Source organism: Lactuca saligna, chromosome 5, assembly GCF_052625555.1.
Source record: "Lactuca saligna cultivar CGN05327 chromosome 5, ASM5262555v1, whole genome shotgun sequence".
In the NCBI taxonomy this organism is placed as follows: domain Eukaryota; kingdom Viridiplantae; phylum Streptophyta; class Magnoliopsida; order Asterales; family Asteraceae; genus Lactuca; species Lactuca saligna.
In genome coordinates, this window is record NC_136421.1 from 91914359 (window position 1) to 91928656 (window position 14298).

Below are 14298 nucleotides of genomic sequence, written 5' to 3' on the forward strand. Positions count from 1 at the left end.
GAGCATGATTATTTGCTACAAACACGCATTACACAAACGACCAGTTTATAGCTATACTAACGATCCCGTATGCGTCGTCCGTATTAATCACGTTATCCAATCGCCCTGACTATGTGTAGTCCCACATCCGAAGAGAAAGAGGACACGAAGACCTCGATGACTCCATTAACCGGTTGGGGATAAAAATGTACGAGGGGTCCCAGACCCGCCTCGCATGAAATGTAGACTTTACTAGCAATACCAAAGGACCCTTGGGGACCAGTAGTATACAAGCCATTGAAAGTCCTTTTACGTTGTGTCAGGTCGGTAAAACCCAACACTTCGTAAGATAGAGGTCTTCGGGCCTTAAGATCAGGTCATTGGGCTAGCTAGGCCCAACAAACAAGATTTTACACTTATGGGGCCCAAAGACGGTGCGTAGACGTCTGTGCACACTCGCATGTATATTGAATTCCCAAACGTTACTTGTATGAATCGTAGTGTCGTAGTGTCGTAGTGTCGTCGTGTTAGTAGTTTCAGATTTTATTTGTTCGAGACCGAACCAATTCGTTTAACAACGACTTTTGGTATTGTAGTGTATTGTATTTCGTCGATAGTCGCGGTGCCATTATTTGATCAAATTGTATGTATTGAATAAGCCTTGGAAGTTTTCTGTTTTCAGCCCCTCATTGTTTGTAAAATTTACTTTTTCAACCCCTTAATTAAATAATTTTCCGGTTTGGTACTTAAATCATTTTTCTTGACATTTTAACACCAAAAATTATTGAAATTGATATTTTTCAGCATATTTTTCAATGAAAACAGTTTAAGTCCCTGAAATTTCAGTTTTCTCGGTTATAACCCTTCTTTTTCGCAATTTTGACAATTTTGCCCCAAATTGTAAAATTTTTGCAACTTTGGTCCTTTTTAAATTAAAAAAAAAAACATTTTAAACCTTTGAAAAGGACTTGGAACACTTATAGTCCACTGTTTTACAGAAAAACACAGTTTTGGCCCTCCAAAACAGAAAATCTCGCATAATGGGCGTCATTGGGCCGAAAATGTCATTTTTAGCCCATTAAGCTTGAAATTTATGTTTTTAATCCTCTAAATGAGTATATTTCCAAAAATTGTTTTATTGAAACTGTTTTGACAGACCTCATCCATCAGAATTCGTGATATGTCAATTTGGGCCCTTAATTTTTGTATTTTTCACATTTTTGGTCCAAAAATTGTGTTTTTAGCCCAAAGGAATTGTTACGAAGCCATTTAGCTATTTTTCTAGAAACAATTTGTATGTAGAAATATATTTGATGCTAAAATCATTCAACATAAGGTATATCTCAGTTTTTGAGGGGTTTTATGGCTAGATCCAACATTATAACACACAAAAGCACACATATAAGCATGGAAATCATACAAGGCATACAAAACACATATAGATCTACACTTTCACTTGTATTCCCCCCCCCCCCCCCACAAAACTCATAAAAACAGAAAATAGGGGGTATGAAACTCACTTTAGTGTGGTTTCAGTTTTGAAGAGAAAATGGAAGGAAAAATGAAGTGATTTTCGGCCTTAGCACCTTTCCTTGGTAGGTCTCGAGTTTGGTGACTTCTAAGATGCATGATCACAAGTTGGAATAGATTTAGGAGAGATTTTTGATGGAATGAAATAGCTAGATCATGTATATAAGTAAATACTTACCTAAGATGATGATTAGCTTGAAAGATCCTCTTGAAAGCTTCTTAGAATCTCGAAATTATGGAGAGGAAAGGAGATAGTTTCTTTGAGAGAAGAATGAGTAATTTTTTTTTGTGTGTGTGTTTGAATGTGGCCGAGAGTGAGAGAGAGGAGAGAAGAGGAGTGATCTTTGAAGTGATATGTGCTTGGAAGTATGAGTTCCATGCATAGATACCCTTTAATTCATTTCATTCTAGGCCCAACATGGCCCAAAATGTTGAAATAAATTAGTGTGGGTCCAATTAGAGCCCAATTAGGGTTCTAAGCCCATGATAGTCTAATTGGAAGCTTATTGGTCCATTTGGATCTAATAAGGGAGTCCTAGTCCAAAATGGAATTAAACAAGGACTTCTAGGGTCTCCAATTGTTTGATGACTATTTGTAGTACTTGTATGATGTATTTGATTGAAGTTTTTGAAGTCATAATCATTGGTGTTACACATGTTCTTAAGTTTTTGATTCACATTAACTTGAGTGTATAGATTACATGACACAAAATTTTCAGTTGTGACAGACCTTAAATCGGATGATAATTGTGAATCTTGTCTACTTGGAAAGATGACAAAATCACCCTTCACTGGAACTTGTGAGAGGGGTGAGGGTTTGTTGGAACTAATACATACTGATGTATGTGGGCCATTCAAAACCGCCACAAGGGATGCTAATCGGTATTATGTGACTTTTATTGATTATTTTAGTAGATATGGGTATGTCTACTTAATCAAACATAAGTCTAAAACCTTTGAAAGGTTTAAGGAATTCAAACAGGAAGTTGAAAATCAATTGGGCAGGAACATTAAGATGCTTCGATCCGATCGAGGTGGTGAGTATCTTAGCACCGAGTTCCTTGACTATCTTAAGGAGTGTGGGATTGTCTCACAATTGACTCCTCCCAGAACACCACAGCTGAATGGTGTAGCTGAGAGGCGTAATCGAAGTTTGTTGGACATGGTTCGCTCTATGATGAGTCGAGTTTCGTAACCAATCTCTTTTTGGGGGTATGCCTTAGAGACTGCCGCTCATATCCTTAATCTAGTCCCTACAAAGAAGGTTACCAAAACACCTCATGAGATGTGGACTGGGAAGGTTCCCAATTTGGACCACATCAAAATTTGGGGTTGCGAAGCTTTCATGAGGCGTGAAACTCATGATAAGCTTGAACCCCGAAGTGAAAGGTGTATTTTCATCGGTTACCCACAGAAATCCTTCGGTTACCTCTTCTACAGACCCAATGAGAATGTGGTCTTTGTAGCACGAAGAGGGATCTTTCGCGAGAAAGAATTTATAAGCCAAGGAGATAGTGGGAGGCAGATTGATCTTGAAGAAATTCAAGAATCAATTGGTGAAGGAACCTCAGACACTAGCAATCAACCTGAGGAGGAAACTCCTATTGATCCAGCTGACGAGTCTGTACCTCCAAGGCGTTCTACACGGGTTAGGAACACACCCTCGTTTTATTATGGTTTTCATATTACTACGGAAGGTGATACGTTCATCAGTGATAGTACACTGGTAAATTTGGATGAACCTAGCAGTGTTAAGGAAGCCATGGCAGGCCCAAAGTCTGCTAAATGTAAGGAGGCTATGGACAATGAGATACAGTCCATGTATAACAATCAAGTTTGGAACTTGGTTGACCATGTACCAGGCCGTAAAACAGTCGGGTGCAAATGGATCTTCAAGAAGAAGACAGACATGGAAGGAAAAGTGCATACTTATAAGGCTCGACTGGTTGCGAAGGGTTTTACTCAAACTCAAGGTATTGATTATGATGAAACCTTCTCGTCGGTAGCAAAGATTAAGTCTATTAGGGTTATGTTAGCCATTGCAGCATTTCATGATTATGAAATATGGCAAATGGATGTCAAAACCGCTTTCCTTAACGGAAAGTTGGCTGAGGATGTGTACATGAATCAGCCAGAGGGTTTTGTCAGTGCAGAGTACCCCAATAGAGTATGCAAGCTTGAGAAATCCATTTATGGATTAAAACAAGTATCTCGTAGCTGGAATCTTTGTTTTGATGACAAGGTAAAAGAGTTTGGCTTCTCGAGAAGCAAAGATGAGTCTTGCGTGTATGTCAGAGCTAGTGGGAGTATAGTTAGCTTCTTGGTACTGTATGTGGATGACATACTACTCATAGGAAATGACATACCAACCTTGCAGGAGGTTAAGTCCTGGCTTGGAAAGTGCTTTGCTATGAAGGACCTAGGGGAGGCTACCTATATCCTAGGGATAAGGATATTAAGAGAAAGGAGTAGAAGACTAATTGGACTTAGTCAGAGTATCTACTTGGATAAGGTGTTGAAAAGGTTCAACATGGAGAATTCCAAGAAAGGAGATTTACCGATGCAAAGCAATACCAAACTAAGTAAGACTCAGAGTCCGAGTACAGAGGCAGAGATAGCTGAGATGAGCCAATTACCGTATGCTTCCGCAGTTGGCTCAATCATGTATGCTATGACTTGTACCCGCCCTGATGTGGCATTTGCTTTGAGCATGGTCAGTAGGTTTCAAGGGAACCCTGGCAAGGCTCATTGGATAGCGGTAAAGAACATTCTCAAGTACCTGTGGAGGACTAAGGATTGGGTCCTTACCCTTGGTGGTAGTGATGACTTGAGAGTATTAGGGTATAGTGATGCTGGTTTTCAGACTGATAGGGATAATTTTCGCTCTCAGTCGGGCTGGATCTTTACCTTAAATGGAGGGGCAATTTCTTGGAAGAGTTCCAAGTAGGAGACGGTGGTTGATTCGACTTGTGAATCAGAGTATATAGCAGCGAGTGAAGCATCGAAGGAGGCGATATGGCTAAAGAACTTCATCGAAGACCTTGGAGTTGTACCAGCTATTAAGGAACATATAGAGATTTTCTGTGACAACAATAGTGCGGTTACCTTAGCCAAGGAACCAAGAGATCATGGCAGATCCAGACACATTGACATAAAATATCACTTCATAAGACACAAGATTGAAGAAGGACTCCTTGTGACAATGAGGATATCGTCGGATGAGAATCCTGCAGATCCCCATACGAAGGGACTGACGAGGGTTAAGCATTTTCAGCATGCGAGACGCATCGGGCTGAGGGACGATATTTGCTTTACAGATTAGATAGTTTTCCTGAAACTTGTAAAATGTAATCGACGTTTGATGATGAATAAAATTTGTGATTTATTTATGAGTAAAGTGTTACTATCATTGTCAATTATTTACTATTGTTTCAGTTTTGCATGTTTTGACTTCCAGAATAATTAATTTATTCAAACCTCCACAATCGATCATACGTCGGAAGTAGGTATGAATCAAGATTGTCATGAATTGGGTTTGTAGATGCCTTAAAGGTGTTTAGACATGGCAATGGTTGCTGCAACATTCATGAGTACTCATAAGTTATGAGTATTGGTATAAACCCACGCTCACTTGTATCACTTCATGGAATTTATCTCGAGTGATCGTGAGACGATAACATCATATAAATCTTTAAACCTAGAGATATGAGTTGTTACCCATAAGTTGGTTGTGCAATGATTGCACGTAAACGCATCAGTAACTTGATGTTATAAAACGTGCCTTTGTGTACAATTCAATAAGTAGTAGAACAAGCATATCAGTCGAAGTTTATCTATTCCTTCTAGAAATAAAAGCGATATCTGGGCCCCTCGATGATTTTGTGTTGACCCATGTACCAGGCCTGGTCAGAACTAAACCGATGTGTTCAGTAAAGTTCTTCGTTAAACAAATCGGAAAATCGAGAAACAACTGCTAGACAATAAGCAAGACATAGTTCCATGTGTTTGTCCGGCTGATATCATGAGAACAGAGGATTATGTGACCACTTATCTAAAATGGCGCTTCATAGTTCAACAAAGTCTTCATAGTTCGAGGGAGTTTTCGAGAGCTACGATTGCTGGTTGGTTCCTGAAGTTATAGGCAAATACAGTTATTAGACTTATCCAAGTGGGAGTCTGTTGGATAAGGTGTCTAAGTCCATAACTTATTTGGTATATACTTGACCCGACCAGCATGGTCCATTTGGGTTGCATCTCATCCAAACTATTATGGATAATTTTATGAGAGTTATACACATATGTTTATTAATATATTATGAGTTATAATATATTAATATGAAGTTACGTTATTAATTAGTTTTAGTCTTAAATTAGTTATGAATTAATTTAGAGATTAAAAGGAAGTCTAATTAGATTATGGGCTATTTGTTTTATATAGTGTGGGCTAATACTCATTTGTTAATGGGCTAGGCTTGTGTGGAAGTCCATGGATGATCCATGGAGCTTTTAACCCATGGATCCTTGGAAAGGAAAAGACATGGGTTATTAGGGTTTCACCCTAACCATGCACACTATATAAGCATGCTAATGGAGCCTAAGAGAAAACTAGTGAACTAGTGTGTGTGTGCTTGTGTGTGGCCGATTTTATACAAGGTTGTATACTCTCTCAAGGTTTTCCAAGAGTTTGTGGTGTTTTGTGATTCCATTTGAGGCATTCACACTATTGGTGCTTGGCCCTCAAACTCCTTAGAACCAAACTCACCAAAAGGTATGTAATCTCTTCTAACTCTTTTATGTTGAAATGTTCCCCATGCCATGTTAGATAGGTTATAAACCTTGGAAAATTATTATTTTGCATGTATTTAGACAAACATAGATCCAAGGTTTATTAGGGTTGCATGCACACTTAGGAAGTGTTAGATTGCTCAAAACTCAACAGGAACACCCTTGGGCCGCAAACTCACATAGATGGGGTTTTTGAGTCTCAAAACCCTTCCAAACCACATTTGGAGCTTAGATATGACTTAGGGGCTAACAATACTGGACTTAGAATATCAAAACCTGATCATTTGAAGAGTAAACATGAGTTTACAGCCCAAGAGAATTCTTGGACCGTAAACACCCTTTTATAGACCGTAAACCCCTTTTAAGGTGTTAAAATGTCCCTTAAACACCTCCTAAGCCTTGGAATAAAGTCTAGAACCATCCAACAATGTGTTAGGGACCTTAAACTTAAAGGAAACCACCCCCTTAGGAGTTCACGGCCGTAAACCCCCCCAAGTAAAGGTTCTTGGGCCGTAAACTCCTATTAGTTTGTCAAATGGTGCCCTAACTTCCACCCAAGACTTGTATATTGAATTAGAATCACATGTGATTAACCTAGAATAACCAAAACACAAAAGGAATTGGTATGTGGGAGCTTACGATCGTAAAATCCTAGTTTACAGCCTTAAACTCCATTAAATGGTCCTTTGGTGGTTTAATCCCTTCCAATGCCTTAAAACCAAGCCTAGCATTACCCCACAAGAGTTATAAGACCATTAAGCATCCTAGAACACCTCCACCATGAGTTTACGGCCGTAAACTCATGGGGAGTTGGTTATTGGGCCGAAAACTCCATTAGGAGTTTACTCTTGAAGAGCAAACTCCAATTCAAGCCATACACACCCTTAGATGCTACCCGAGTCACTCCTAACACTTGAAATGAAGTGTTGTCGCGTCTCGGAGTGTATTGTCTTATCTAATAGTAGTTCAAAGTTTAATTAGGTATAATTATGTATTTCCTCATATTACATAGGAACCTCGCATGCGTTCAAGTCCTGAACTGACATTTAGCATCCAAACCGACACATTCCTCGTTTCGTGAGTTCATACCCCTACTCCTTTTACCGTGTTTTTCAAATATTTTCAGGGGGAATACACGCAAAAGTACAAGGAAAAATTGAACTCAAACTTATTATTTCAGTTCAAATGTTCATATTCTGTATGTTTTAATATCGAAAACCGTATTAACCAACAATTTGACTTACGAAGTTAGCTTTCAGACTAATTGTAGATTTCTTTATAAAATACGCCTCCGGATAGTACCAGAACATCGAAAGTACAGCTAGGACACGCCTTTGGATGGCACCAAGACTTCGGAAATACAACTAGGGTACACCTTGACTGCCACCAGAGTTTCAGAAATAATTCGATAGTACGCCTTTGGATATCGATAGAGTTTCGAAAACATACGGCTTTAGATGTCGACAGAGCTTTGGAAATAAGTCTAAAACACGCCTTTGGATGTCACTAGAATTTCAAATATACAGCTAGTGTACGTCTCTGAGTGTCTCCAAAGATTCGAAATTTCGAATAAGTATAGTAGATATTTGACATTCGTGTATAGGATAACCAGGCTTTTAGAATACTTATCTAATACTACAAGTATGATAGATACTAATACATTGCATTCCAAACCAAGAACTAACCACGACTTTTAGGAAAATAAGGGTTTTTCCTGGGATAACAAACTGTTCATAACCAAACTGTAGAATAAACGAATAACTAAACTTACAAATAAGAAAATATGGGATTTTCTTGGATTACGAACTGTTCCTAACTTGATTGTGTAATAAACAGATAACCAATTTTAACTTGACTGTGTAACAACAGATAACTTACTTTGCTTATAAGAAAATGTGGGATTTTGTTTGATAACGACTTTTTCAGAAAAACTAGAGGAAACTTGTTCTTTTACGAAAAGAAACCGCTTATGAACTCACCAGCTTTATGCTGATTTTCAAACTGCTTGTATTCTCACGTCCACATTAGACAGGTACACAACGATCTTTTAGAGAAGACGGAGCGTATAGAAGACTCGTCTTAACTTTTGTTCATATGATATATATATATATATATATATATATATATATATATATATATATATGTGTGTGTGTGTGTGTGTGTATGTATACCACTTGTAACACCATGTTTTCAAACAATGTAAATATTTCTATGTAATGTAATGGTTGTATTTACTACGCTTACTATGTACATTGGTTGTGATACTACATGACGTCCTCCACCCCGGAACGTTTCCGCCATCGGTTTCGGGGTGTGACAATTGTAGCCAGCTACTAAGTGAATATGTCGGTATTCATGAGGTGGATGACTGGCATTATGAGGAGCTCTTCAGCAGTTGATAGCTGAGTGAGGTCGGGAACATTGGAAAGCCTAGGATGTGCTTCAGTGAGTCTAGTGGTGTGGTTTAGTGGGTTTTGGTGCTTTTCTGAGAAAGTGAGTTAGAGGATTCGAGATGATTGCTAAGGAAAATATGGATAGGTGTGGAAGGTAGTATTGGGCCCATACTACTAAAAGCACAGGATCTATACTCGAATTGGTGAGAGTCTTGGAGAATCAAAGATGTGACAACTCAAAATTTCTATCTTATAACAATCCCTGCATTCAATCAAAGTCAAACATTCAACTGCTAAATTTTAATAGTTTTGGAGTCAATTTGAGTGTTCTAAAGCCTAGTACTTCAAGAGATAACATGAGAGAGGATGCCCTAGGGTTTATTGTGCAACAATAAAGTCTCAAAACTCCAATAGTTTGGAGTTTACGGCCTAAACATGGTTTTTACGGCCGTAAACCCCAAGGGGTATAAATATGACACTTAGTCATATTTATCACTTTTTCTCACTTTCAAGAACTAGAACATCAAAATCCTCTTAAATATCATCCGATTTTCCTTCTTGATCTTCAAATTTGTAAGTGTTTCTTGCCCTAACTAGTTGATATCTTATTTGATCTAGTGATATTACATGATTTCATCCGTGAAATCATTCCATTTGCGTAGATCTTTAAGTGTTCTTAGTTTCACCAAGAACACCAAGAACATACACTAGTGTTCTTGGACCTTAAACACCCGATCATGGTTCTAGATTGTAAGTATGCTTATCCTAGCTTGTTATACACTTGAAATGGACTTGTTTGCACTTAGAAATCACAAAGAAACACAAGATCAAAGGTGTTTACGGCCAAGACATGTTCTTGGGTCGTAAACCCATATAAGTGGGGCAAAATGCACCCTAATCCCTTCTTTGGCCTTGGAAACTAGTCTATGTAACAGCTCGGATTTCCAGGTATCTTTTATTCGCATATATTTTGGGTATTTTGTGAGGGGACTCGGTGAGTTGGAGCTCGAACTCGCCGAGTAGGGTCGCGGTTTCTGGGCGTGAGTTCGCGCCTGGACTCGGCGAGTCCAAGGGATGGACTCGGCGAGTCCGCGCTGTTTGATGAAACCCTAATTTTTCGGTCCTAAGCTCTATTTAAAGGATCTTATGGCCCTTCATTGCAGCCACCTTGATCCTTGAGAGCACCAAAGTAGCTGAGAGCTCCTATGAGTGAGATAAGAGGCTATTGTTCACCAAGTTTGTGTGTTTTTGCAAGAAAGGAAGGGGGAAAGTCAAGCTAGAAGAGTTGGGAGCTTGGATCTACTTCCATTTCACCAAGGGAAGCTGCTTGAGGTATCTTTCTGAGCTTATTTCCGTGTTTATGTTGATATGGTCAAATCTAGGGATTCTTCTTGCCTTATTTGCATTGTAATTGAAGTTTGAGAGGTCCCATGGAGATATGGTACCTAGATCTGGACCTTAGCAGGACCAGAAAGTCCCAAATGATATGATTTATGTCCTTCCTTTTGGGTTGGAGGCTAGGGTTGCCATATTAGTGGTCATTTCTCCAAAAAGAACCTTGTAAGTTTTGCATGGTGGCCAAGACTGTGACTTTACGTGATAAATGAGCTTAGGAAGGCCAGATCTATGAGTCTATGGAGCGGATCTGACCTTAGAAGCAAGTTTGAGTCGATGCATGGCATGGACTCGCCGAGTCTGAAGAACAGACTCGGCAAGCAGCATGAAGATTGTCCTTAACCACTTAGTGAGTGGTCCTGCCGAGTTATAGTTGACTCAGTAAGTCACAGGGAGTTAGAGAGGGATTGACAGGTGGACTGAGTCGAGCTGGAACTCGCCGAGTTGACCTTGCGACTCGGCGAGTTGAGTCGCGGTGGCCCTGCGATTCATGACCAGGTGGAACTCGTCGAGTCAGGGGAGTACTCGACGTGTCAAAGGGAAATCCTTGCGAGTTGGTCAAAACGCGTAGACTCACCGAGTCGCTCTAGTGCACTTGCCGAGTCCGGTCAAATTGACCATTGAACGTTAACCAGAGTTGACCAGTGTTGACTTAATAGGGATGGTCAACCATAGTGGTACAAGTATTAATTAGAGATATATGATGTTATAGGAGGATTATTGCTCGGGGGTTCGAGCACGAGTGATTTCCAGGGTTCGCGAGTTATCGAGATATACGAGGTGAGTCTTCTCACTATACTATACCCGAAAGGGTTTGACTGTGTGACCGGAAGGTCGAATATGATATGAGATATATGCATTATGTGTGATAAGTTAATCTTTATATGTGCCATGTACGATATTCTTGATATGGGTCGGAAGGCATTATGTTATGGGCCGGAAGGCGTTGTAAAATGGGCTGTAAGGTTGACGTGGGTAGGACCGGAAGGTTTACCCAGTCGAGACGGAAGTCCCCTGAGATACACGTACCGAAAGGTAAGGGCCTGGAAAGGTGTATGTGCGTAGGTTGTATTTTGGGGAACTCACTAAGCAATTACGCTTACAGTTGTTGTGTTATGTGTTTCGGGTACTAGCGAGGACCGTGGGAAGGCGCCGGTGTAATCGTACACACACTCGGGGGAAACTATTTTTGTGATCTTTGTTATGTAATCGGTCGTGACAATATTGTTTACATTGGAACCAAAATTATTACTCGATGTTTTTAATGCTTGTAAAAATGAAAAAAAAATTGGTTTTAAAATTTACGTCGTTACAGTCTAGATCATATCCTTGAAGTGTTTATGACCTTAAACATCAAATCAAACATGTCCACATAGAGTTTACGGCCGTAAACTAATAAGGAAATGGTCCTTAGGCCGTAAACTCTATAAAGGGGTGATATTGTGCCTCTAATGCTTCCTAAGGCTTGGACTTGATCAATGGATGCTCAATCTTGACTTATAAGACCTCAAAACACCCAATGTAACCTAGTACCATGAGTTTACGGTCATAAACTCATGGGGGAAATGACCTTAGGCCGTAAACTCCATAAGGAGTGGTCCTTGGGCCATAAACTCCAACGTCATGCCATGCAACCTTTAGATGCAACACTTCAGTACCTATAGCACTTGAATCAAAGTGTTTCCATGTCCTAGGGTGTCTTAAATTGGTTAATTAGTTGTTAAATGACTAATTGGATACATATGTGTTTCATTATATGTTAACTAGGACCATTGTGTGTGTTCAAGTCTCCACTTGACACCTAGCACCTTGTCCAACACTTCCATACAATCCACTCACAACAGGTGAGTTCATACCCCTTAATTAACCTTTCAAATGTTTTTAAATGCTTTTATGGGGGGGATACAAGTTGAATCATATTAGTTATTATATCAATCACATCTGATTAATAACTAGTACATAAATGGATTTACTACGCTTTTAGCTGTTTTACCAAGTATACTACTTCAAAATGGTTTCTCAAAACATTTTTACATGTTAAACTCTTTATCAAAGTGTCTTAAATAGTGTATCTTTCCTTTCAAACTCTGTTACAATTGTGTTTCAAACAAAGGATTTCTTGTACTTTTAAATGTTCTTATCAAACAAACTACTTTCAAATCATTTTATAAACTGACATCAAGTCATTAATTCTTATTTATTAAACTTTTCAAAGGTTTTACCAAAACTCATTTTATACTTTTATATTGTCAATTGCATGCCAATATATGTATAGTTATATAAGTAATGTTTAAATAACTTAGGAATGCTAGCTCGCTTTAATTCCTTTTCCTTGTTTGGATGTGGCCTTAGGGTATCAGTTATTTGTCCGAATGTCATCTAAATATTAGTTATATATTATGTATACATATATAGACATAAAAGTTCTATCAGTCAGTTAAGTACCTTTGCGTAGCAAAGGTATACTTTCGGTTATACAAAAACATTACTAGTAACTATAATAGGTATAGTTAGGAGATACTATTTACTATTCCTAGTACAATTGTTAAAAGCATGTCTAAATATGTATAGTTATATAAATAATGTTTAAAGGACTTAGGACTGCTAACTCGCTTTATTTGCTTTTCCTTGTTTGGATGTGTACTTAAGGTATTGGTTAGTTGTCTGAAGGTCATCTAAATCTTAAATATATATTATGTATACATATGTAGATATAACGGTTCTAATCAGTCAGTTCAGTACCTTTGGGTAGCAAAGGTATGCATTTATATATATATATATATATATATATATATATATATATATATATATATATATATATATTCCTAGTAAGCTATTATAGGTACAGTTTTGGGTATATATATGATTTCATAACATTAATGTGGATTATTCGACCTAGCAATTCGTTGCGGAAGTCACCTTTAGTTCCCAGAATCTCTTATATGGAGAACTTTTAGTATGGGGACTATCAATCACATTATTACTTACTTTCAGCGGGTCTCGTGAGAAGACTACTTACATACTTTCAGCGGGTCTCATTAGAAGACTACTTACTTATTTTCAGCGGGCCTCGTTAGAAGACTACTTACTTACTTTCATTCGGGTATCTGTAGATGACTCCTTTTATACTAGTAGAATATATGGGATTTTCTAGGAAGTTCAAACGTTTACAATTACTTACAAACATTTTTATTGATAGTAATACAAATAATGTCATTAAATACTTATGAATTCACCAGCTTTATGCTAATACTCGCTTTCAAAATAACTTGTATTCTCAGGTCATCAATAGACAACTATGACAACCGAGTTTTATGAAGACGAAGCAGTCAAGACTCGTCTTTTATTTTGAATATTCATTATATTGTTTTATTCTATGAAAGAACACACTTGTGTTTAAAATTATACTATTAATGCAATGGATGATGTTGTTGCTTGTTTACTACTTTGCATTATTGTGATACTTTACATGACGTCCTCCGCCCCAAAACGTTTCTGCCGTTCTTGGTTTTGGGGTGTGACATATTGGTATCAGAGAATTGTTTATAGTGAATTGAGTATATCAACCCATAAAAGATATACAGACTATAAATACAATGGGATTAAAATACTCTGACCAAGAGTTTATACCTTTAAGTACTAAAATACTTAACTAAAAGTATACATATCTACGTACCTACATACTTACTATAGAACAGTATCATACTAGAACATAACAAAAGTATTTAATTGTTGGGCATAACAGTCAAAACTGGGCAGTTATGTAATCATATCTGGAATGAATATAGCTTGATCAACTATATTTATTTGAGATATGGTGAACGTGTGTTCGGGGCTGATAGTGGTGTTGCGACAAACCTAAAACTTACCAAATACTAGGTCCAAAGGAGTCTTTAGAACAAAACATAAAGTAAAATACTATCTGAGTATTTTGAGATACTATCCAGTAACAATACTAAAAGTGAACAGTAACAACAAACCTAAGAACCAAACCCAAAACAGAGATACTATAGGTGTATATTCAATAACTATAAATAATTATATGAGAATTTGTAACAGCCCGGATCCCCAGGTACCTTCATTTCATATTTTTGACAATTCTGTGAGGGGACTCGGTGAGTTGGAGGTCGGACTCGCCGACTCGGGTCGCGGTTTTGGGCGGGGGTTCGCGTCCGGACTCGGCGAGTCTGTGCTGTTTAATGAAACCCTAATTTCC